The sequence below is a fragment of the Aulonocara sp. 'chitande type north' Nkhata Bay genome, linkage group LG2, assembly GCF_057382095.1.
Source record: "Aulonocara sp. 'chitande type north' Nkhata Bay isolate Kocher_YH1m ecotype deep benthic linkage group LG2, A_spYH_male_GT1.1, whole genome shotgun sequence".
Classification (NCBI taxonomy): Eukaryota; Metazoa; Chordata; class Actinopteri; order Cichliformes; family Cichlidae; genus Aulonocara; species Aulonocara sp. 'chitande type north' Nkhata Bay.
In genome coordinates this window covers 10,562,555-10,570,686 of record NC_141345.1, presented here as the reverse complement: position 1 = coordinate 10,570,686, position 8,132 = coordinate 10,562,555, and the positions used below count along the sequence as shown (strand labels likewise).

The following is an 8,132-nucleotide window of genomic DNA, read 5'->3' as shown; positions in this document are numbered from 1 at the left end:
TTTGTGTCTTTTTCATTGTAGCTGAATTACGGGGCAAACTGTTCCTTTTCACCTCAATAATAAACGCGTAATATTTTCTCTGAATACCAGACGGGACAGTTGGCAACTCTAATAACTTATGAACAAAATAAAGTTCAACATCATTAACTTCATAGCACCCACCCAGCTGTATAGAAACTCCGTCACGCTAGCTAGCACGCAGTACGGAAAAAGTCAGAATAACGAAAATAAACTCCACCTAAACTTGGTTCATATCTGACCCAGAGAGACTGCAGGTCATAACTTCTTACCTGAAGTTCAGTTCACACTTGGACCAGCGGCCGCCTCGGGTCTCTTTTCCTTCTGCGTCCCTTTTCCTTCATCCACCTGCTGCCGTCCACCACTTGCTAATGTTACTGAATCTGTGGAAGCTCCGCGATAGCCACCACACGAAGTAACGAGTAACGAGCCTATCTAAATCCCAGTAACGACTAACGCGTTCCTGATTTTGGCATAATAACTAGTTACCACAATAATAACGTAGTTACTGTAACGCGTTACTTAATAACGCGTTAGTCCCAACACTGGGGAGACGTGGACATAAATACACAGAAGGAAGTGGGAGCACACGGGGAACACAGCTGACAGCAAACAGAACAAGACTCATATTGACGGGAGACTGTCAAAGTAAAACAGGAAGTACACAGAGGTGCAGACAGGAGGAGAGCGAAAGCACGGGGAGAGCACAGACATAACGGGCTGGGGAAAACATGGAATAAAACACAAGTAGGGGAGACGAGGGCTCACCGATACACAGAGGGGCACACGGGGTAAAGTGACATGGGGAAATCAAATGAGGAACATTTTAACAGAACCCCCTAGGAACGAAGGCATAAATAAAGAACAAAATACAAAACACGAAAACTACGAATGCTGGGCCAACATGGCCCAAGTGTACACATCTTCAGTCAGTATTGAATATCAGCATTTCCATGTTCATTTGTGGACATGAACTTTGCCTGAACTTCAAGCTGTAATATAAAAACACTTCAAGTATGTCTTTTATCCTGTCTTCCTTCTCTCACCCCAACCAGTCGCAGCAGATGGCCGCCCCTCCCTGAGCCTAGTTCAGCCGGAGGTTTCTTCCTGTTAAAAGGGAGTTTTTCCTTCCCACTGTCGCCAAAGTGCTTGCTCATAGTGGGTCATATGATTGTTGGGTTTTTCTCTATGAAGCACCTTGAGGCGACTTTGGTTGTGATTTGGCGCTATATAAATAAAATTGAATTGAATTCATGTACCATTTTATTAAATCTACTATAGTAGTCAAAAGGCACAGGAAGTCTCAAGATGAAACTCATCTACAAACAACATGTGACAGAAGCTATCTGACATGTGAAGATCAGCTGAAACAAGCAAGCTGCATTATAAATACCGAAAGAAAGAAAATAGAGCTTTTGTAGATTTTCTTGAACTCCTCTTTGTATCCTGTCCCAAGGCACACTGACATGAGAGAGGTTCATCTGGCGAGAAGGAGTGGCTTCATGTCTCCCTTTAGGTTTCAGTTGACAGGGCTTTCAACAGACTGCTGGGATTACATAGTGACAGTAGAAGGAGACAGCAGTAATTCAAGTGGAATCAAGAATATCCTGTAAACGTGTGCGCTCACTGTCAACAATCAGTCTGCCAATACAGATTTGTTGTGTGTGTTCAATGATGGACATTAAAATGAGAAAACCAGCTCTGAATTGTTGCTATCTGAATTAGCTGTGTTGTCCAGCTTTGTATCCCTACCCCCATCCTACCTCTAAAACACAGAAACGCAGATACATATACACATTTCCCTTTCTCCTCCTCACACTTCTCTCTTCTCTAATTTACAGGGACTGTGAGCAGCATACAAATACAGCTCCTGACAAAGCATCTTGTTTTCTTGTTTCCGCTTCTTTTGCCCTGTCAGGTTCTTCTCGTGCTGTTTCCTCTTTTCATTCCTCTGCTTTAATCTGCATTGTCGCAGTGATGACTTGTGCCGTGTTGCATCAATCTTTGCTGCTCTCCCTCTCTTTCCTGCTCCTCTCCGTCTCCTCTCCTCAAACTGCTAGTGCCACCCTGTGGTGAGGAAAAGATGAGAGAGTTCAGGATCAAATCAAAGGTGTTTTGGGATTGACTTTTACATTAATACAGAGAAAAATTAAAAGCAAATTGTCAAGTCACACAGTTTAGATACATTTTTTTCTGGTTTGTCAAAAAACACTTGTCTATGTTCTCTGTCTAAAAAAAGAGAAAGAAATCTTAAGCAGTCTAGCCCTTTAAATCGTTCCACTGATGGCCGGCTTGGTCATGTTGGTGCTTTCAGGAAATGTCTGCTCAGGTGATCAGACACTGAATTCACATTATATGAGAGACGCTAAAGATGGGAATTAGCATGTAATTCTAGCTAGTGAAATGTTACTTCAGCATGTGACATAACAGGTTTCACTGAATTAGCAAAAAAGAAAAAAAAACTGTGCTGAATCTGTTGTCTGCAGTTTGCTGTAAGACAGATTCCTTTCTTTGACTTTAATAAATACCTACAGCGTCCTATGCACCTTTGAACAAAATAAAGAGAATAAAGAGTAGGTCCAGTGCTCCTTGTCAGGAACAAAAACTGTACTGGTTCTCTTAAATCCTGGCCTGCTCTACCTTGGCACAGATCTTCCAGTGGAGGCTGAGAATTGTGATCTCTGAAACTGTAACACACTCTCTGCCCCCCCCCCCCCCCCTTCTTAAAAAAGCAGAACCACTGCCTTGAACAGCTACCTCAGTGACCTCACCCCCGTTTATGGCCAAGACACCTCTCATGCCCAGACCCTTCTTCCTCTATTGAAGGCACATCAATTGAATTACAAAATCCTCAAAACATTTTTTCCCACTACCTGACTCAACCTCGGTCAGAAGCACTGGTTTTTATAATATCAATATTTTTGAAATCAAGTAACACGCTTCAGCTCCATCCGTCTTATTTAAATTGCTAAATATTACTAAAATGCCATCTGCTGTATTTTCACTTTGTAGTGTAGTGTACAGTTATCATAGTATCCTTACCTGGTATAAAAGGTCTATGGTATTCTAATGAGATTCAAGTTTTGATGTCACAGACTGTGTGGCAGCTGTATTGAGTTTAATTAAAACAGCACTGCTAGCAGGCAGTTAATTTACATTCAAGAAGACAGGAAACATGTCAGTCACAAAAGGTCAGGACTTCAATATTAGCTTTTTCTTTTCAAAGAGCAAAAGTGATTTCAATCTAGCCTTCCGATTCCTTCTGTTGATGACACTTGGTCATTTTAGTGCTTCCAGTCCATGTCTTCTCCGTTGACAGGACACTATTCCACGAAAGATCACTTGGGAATTGACAAGCAGTTCAAGCTAGTTTTAAATCAATTTAAATTCTCTTTTCCATTTGTTACGGCTCTTGCAAGGCCTCCTCCTGAAGGTGCCTGTGTGGGCGTGTCCTTCAATCTCTTCTGTCTGAGGTACCGCCTTTTTCTTTGACACAGCTGACTCACATCAGTAATTAAAGGGATTTAAGCCCAGGGACAGGTGAGCTGTTTAATCAAATTATTCAGTGAGCCTGAATTCTCTTTGGATGGCATCTTGGAAGACATGACTCCTATCAGGGGTTTCATCATAGGAAAAAGGTGATGACTCTGAAGAACTTTGTATTGATCTATGGTGACCCTTTGCTCTTAAGGGACAAGTGGAACTAAAATATCTCAGCAAAATGCAACCACAGTACAACAGAGACAGATCTCCTTGGTGTAAGGGTTAAGGTTTTTTCCTTTAATTTATCATCCATCCATTTTGGCTTATACTGCTCCTTGAAGCAAACCATAGTGACCAGGGTTTCCTTCCTGTGTTATGTATGTAGGCATATTATGACAGGTCCATTCATAATTAATACAGTTACAACTCACTTCATTGTCTGAGTTTCCAAGTTTCTGCTTTATTACACATGTCATTTGGGTTAATTGGTCAAGGCTTGATAAATATTAGTTTAACAAATGATTTTTCTTCACCTGACAATTAACTCAACTTTGCCAGTGGCAAGCTCATTAATATTGAACATATGATGTTTTAAAAAAAATAGTTATTTTTGCTAGCTTAGTAATGGATTGTGAGGCAGTCCTCCTTTATCCTTTTTCAACAGCAATATCTTTTACAATAACTAATTAAGAGCAAAATTATTTACATACCAGTAACTAACTGCTTCTATGCACCATCTTTGTGTACCCTTTCCCGCCCAGGCTTCTAGACTTCTGATTGGCCAACATTTCTACCCAGTTAGGATTACATCGCCACCTGTTGCTTTGGCATGTTCTTGACAGCGTTTGACTTTGTTTTTTGCGATTACGTGTGGACGAGATTCTTTTTAACAAAACGGAAAATCTGTTTACAAACATACCCGCGTACGTGTGGTCACAGCCTAATTGCCAGTTTTAGGTCAAACTCTGCTTACACTGTTTCACAACTCTCCCTCCCATACAGTTTCTAATGGCAGACATCAGGTTAGCAAAAGTCCAAGGCATCACAAAGGGGCTTCACTAACCAATGGGTGATGCCACTGTGGCTGCATCCATCTTGTATACTTCGTATGGAGGTGATAAAAGTTGTTCCCTTTGAATTTAATATTTTTGCTTCCTCCTCTCTACCTCTATGTCGCGAGTAAAAGCCACCAAGTAACCGCTAAGGGCCTCTATACTACTCTTACAAACTTTCAGGCCCAAAGCTCTTACAGGAATAAGCCCAGAATAAACGGAACAAGAGGGTCAATATCAGTCAGATAGGTTAAAATTTATTATTTTAAAGGAAAACAAAGGGCTTGCAAAAGGCCTCAAACATCAAAATGGAAAAGGTCACTAACGACCACAATATAGTCTTATTAGTCCAACCTGTCAGCAATGCAACTATCACCTGAGGGCTTGCTCTCCCTCGGCGGTCCCAGATGCTCGTTGCTTTAAGAGAAACAAATCCACTCCAAATAAATACGAGCCCAACAGAACACATATCGCATGCACTAAGTGTTCAAGTTCAGGCAATAATTGGTGGCACTAAAAATCACTCTTAAAACGTATTCACCGCAAATCCACACGGAGCACCTCTAAAAGACCTAATTCCCGTAACGTAAGTGCCCAGCTCAGGGATTGCACATTGTCTGACTAATATTGCACCAGCCCATTGGAAATAAAAACAAACCCAGCATAAAAAAAAACAAACAGTTTTAACTACTCTAAAACCAACTTGGGAGAAAAATCGCAACAAAAAAGAGAAAAAACAGTGACAAATTCACGTGTGCAGCCTGTCCTGTAGGAGGCAATACAATATAAATTAGATTGTAGTGCATAAATATACTTTTTTATAATGTCAAATATATTATGTTAACATACCTCTAGCAGACAACTGTGTTTGCTGCACGCATGGCTTGTCTTCTAAAAAACACTACTAGAAACATAAAATACAATAACCATCAAATACATTTCAACAAATTTACAAAAGCACTAAAAGAAAAACAGCCTGTACCTCAAACTAGTGATGGGACGTTCTGTATCGAGGCTTCGGAGCGTGTGTCGAGTAATGGAGGGGGCGTTTCCGCGAAGCGCGTATCGAGGCTTGCTTCATTTATGGGAGGAGCTGAAAATGATGACGTCCGAAGCCTCGCTGCCCGGCTGTACCACGTGACTGGTTCATGAAGCGGTTCGAACTTTGCCGCAAATAATCATTTTCCATACTGCCAGCATAAATATACACAGTATACTGCCATCACTACACTATAGGTGTTTTACACACTCCTTTTGTTGTTGACATTTACAGGCTGTGTGCAAAATGCCACACTCTTCAAATTCATGCCAGCTATTATTTTTACGTCCAGTAGGTGTCCTGCTAGAGCAAATGAAGCTTCATGAAGCTTCGCGTTGGGGTGAACCAATTGGATGAAAAGCTTCAGTGCTTCATGGGGCTTCATCTGCCCATCACTACCTCAAACCTCTGCTGTAGAGGTTTAAAACAACCGTTTGTGTAGAAGACAAAACTTCTCAGGCGCTTCACCTACTCACACAACCATTGTTCACAGCCAAATGAGAGAAGAAGAGCACCTGCTGCTACTTCCTCTTTTATACCCTCCCTTGGGTCCCTTGGGTCCCCTGGGTCCTAAAGCCTTCCCTATTACATCTATTTTTATGCACACTGCCAGATTTTGGGGAGCCTGTTAACATTCTGACAATCCTTTAATCTCTATAATGTAACAGAAATCCATAACTTTGATCTTCCCTCTAGCCCTATTCTCTTATTAAGAGATTTTGAACTGACCTGAATACAGAAAATAATTAAATTTAAAGAGTACAAAACGAAAGGCAGACTTCACCATTTCTGAGTAGTCAGTGGCTTGAAAGACTAAAAAAACAAAAACAAACTGGACACGCTGAACACATTGGACATTATGATGGAGTATCACAAAGGATATCATGTAGTTTGACCACAAACTGCAACACAAATATTTTCTGATTACTCAAACAGGGATCCGCACCAGCTGTTGAATTAAAGGATTATGGGAGCATAAACAGACAGTCCAGAACATGCTGTTGTGAATCACGTACACAAAAAAGCACAAAGATGCTCTCTGTACTTTTATACCGGTTTGAGATCAAAACTTCATGGTGTGAAGTTCCCTGTAAAGTTGGCTGAATGTGGTAATTCTACTAATAATGACCTATTTTGAATTTTACAACAATCATTCTATATAGAGTAGAAAAGGGAAAGGATAACGTTCTCCTGAATATGTATGTGAAACATCTTTCTTATCATTAGGGAGCGGTTTTAATATGAGTCGAGAGAGGAGACCTTAAAACTACTTTTAAATTTGGTGTTGAAAAATTGGCTACTTCACTGTAATGACTGCTTAAACAAGAGGACAAGATAAACAAAAAAGCTTTCTATGATTATGGGCTAAACAAAGAGGGAGGGAGAAAGCAAATATAGTGTATAATGGATGGTCGGATGTCTGTGAGCTCTTTGGATGAAGCATTTAAAAAGAAGAAATTCAGTGCGTGCTCTCTCTTCATGTGAGACAGAGTAAATAAGATAAATCCCTCAGCTGCTCTTTTCTGGATAAAAGCAGAATATTAAAAACTAAAACATGCAGCTAAAAGTGTCTGATGGCATTATGAGGAAACTTGGTGGTGGAATGAGGAAGTACAGGGAAGCATTCAACGGAAGAGGGTGGCAAACAGGAGCACTGGGAGACAGTGATAGTTTTAACATTCAGTTCAACTCAGTTCAGTTTTATTTATACACATAAATAAATTCACAGCAACAGTTGCCTCAAGGCACTTTATATAGTAAAGTAGACCCTACAATAATACATACACAGAGAAACCCAGTAATCATATGACACCCCTATGAGCAAGCACTTTGGCAAAAGCGTGAAGGAAAAACTCCCGCAGAACCAGGTTCGGGGAGGGGCGGCCATTTGTCATGAAGGCTTGAGGTGAGGGGAGGAAGACGGGACAAAAGACATGCTGTGGAAGAGAGACAGGGATTAATAACAAGTGTAATTCAATGCAGCGAGGTCTATAAACATATAGTGACGAGAAAGGTGACTGAAGAAGAACTACTCAATGCATCATCCATTCAGGGCGACCTGATGCAGCCCTATATGTTTTAGCAAAAAGGAAAGTTTTAAGCCTAATCTTAAAAGTAGCGATAGCGTCTGTCTCCCGAATCCAAACTGGAAGCTGGTTCCACAGAAGAGGGGCCTGAAAACTGAAGGCTCTCCCTCCCATTCTACTTTCAAATACTCTAGGAACAATAAGTAGGCCTGCAGTGCAAGAGCAAAGTGCTCTAATAGGGTGATATGGTACTACAAGGTCATTAAGACAAGATGGGGCCTGATTATTTAAGACCTTGTATGCGAGGAGCAGGTTTTTGAATTCAATTCTGGATTTAACAGGAAGCCAATGAAGGGAAGCCAAAACAGGAGAAATCTGCTCTCTCTTTCTAGTCCCTGTCAGGACTCTTGCTGCAGCATTTTGGATTAGCTGAAGGCTTTTCAGCGAGTTTTTAGGACTTCCTGATAATAATGAATTACAGTAGTCCAGCCTGGAAGTAATAAATGCATGAAC

At 40.9% G+C, this 8,132-nt stretch overlaps 1 long non-coding RNA gene across 1 annotated transcript; it reads right to left on the bottom strand.

Annotated features, from left to right (window-relative positions):
• Positions 1-1,313: 1,313 nt before the first annotated feature.
• LOC147337435 (uncharacterized) lies at positions 1,314-6,085 on the bottom strand. The gene is made up of 3 exons (XR_015124775.1): positions 5,992-6,085; positions 5,403-5,457; positions 1,314-2,085 (listed from the first exon to the last, which is right to left on the bottom strand). It is a non-coding gene; the product is annotated as an uncharacterized LOC147337435 (long non-coding RNA).
• Positions 6,086-8,132: the final 2,047 nt, after the last annotated feature.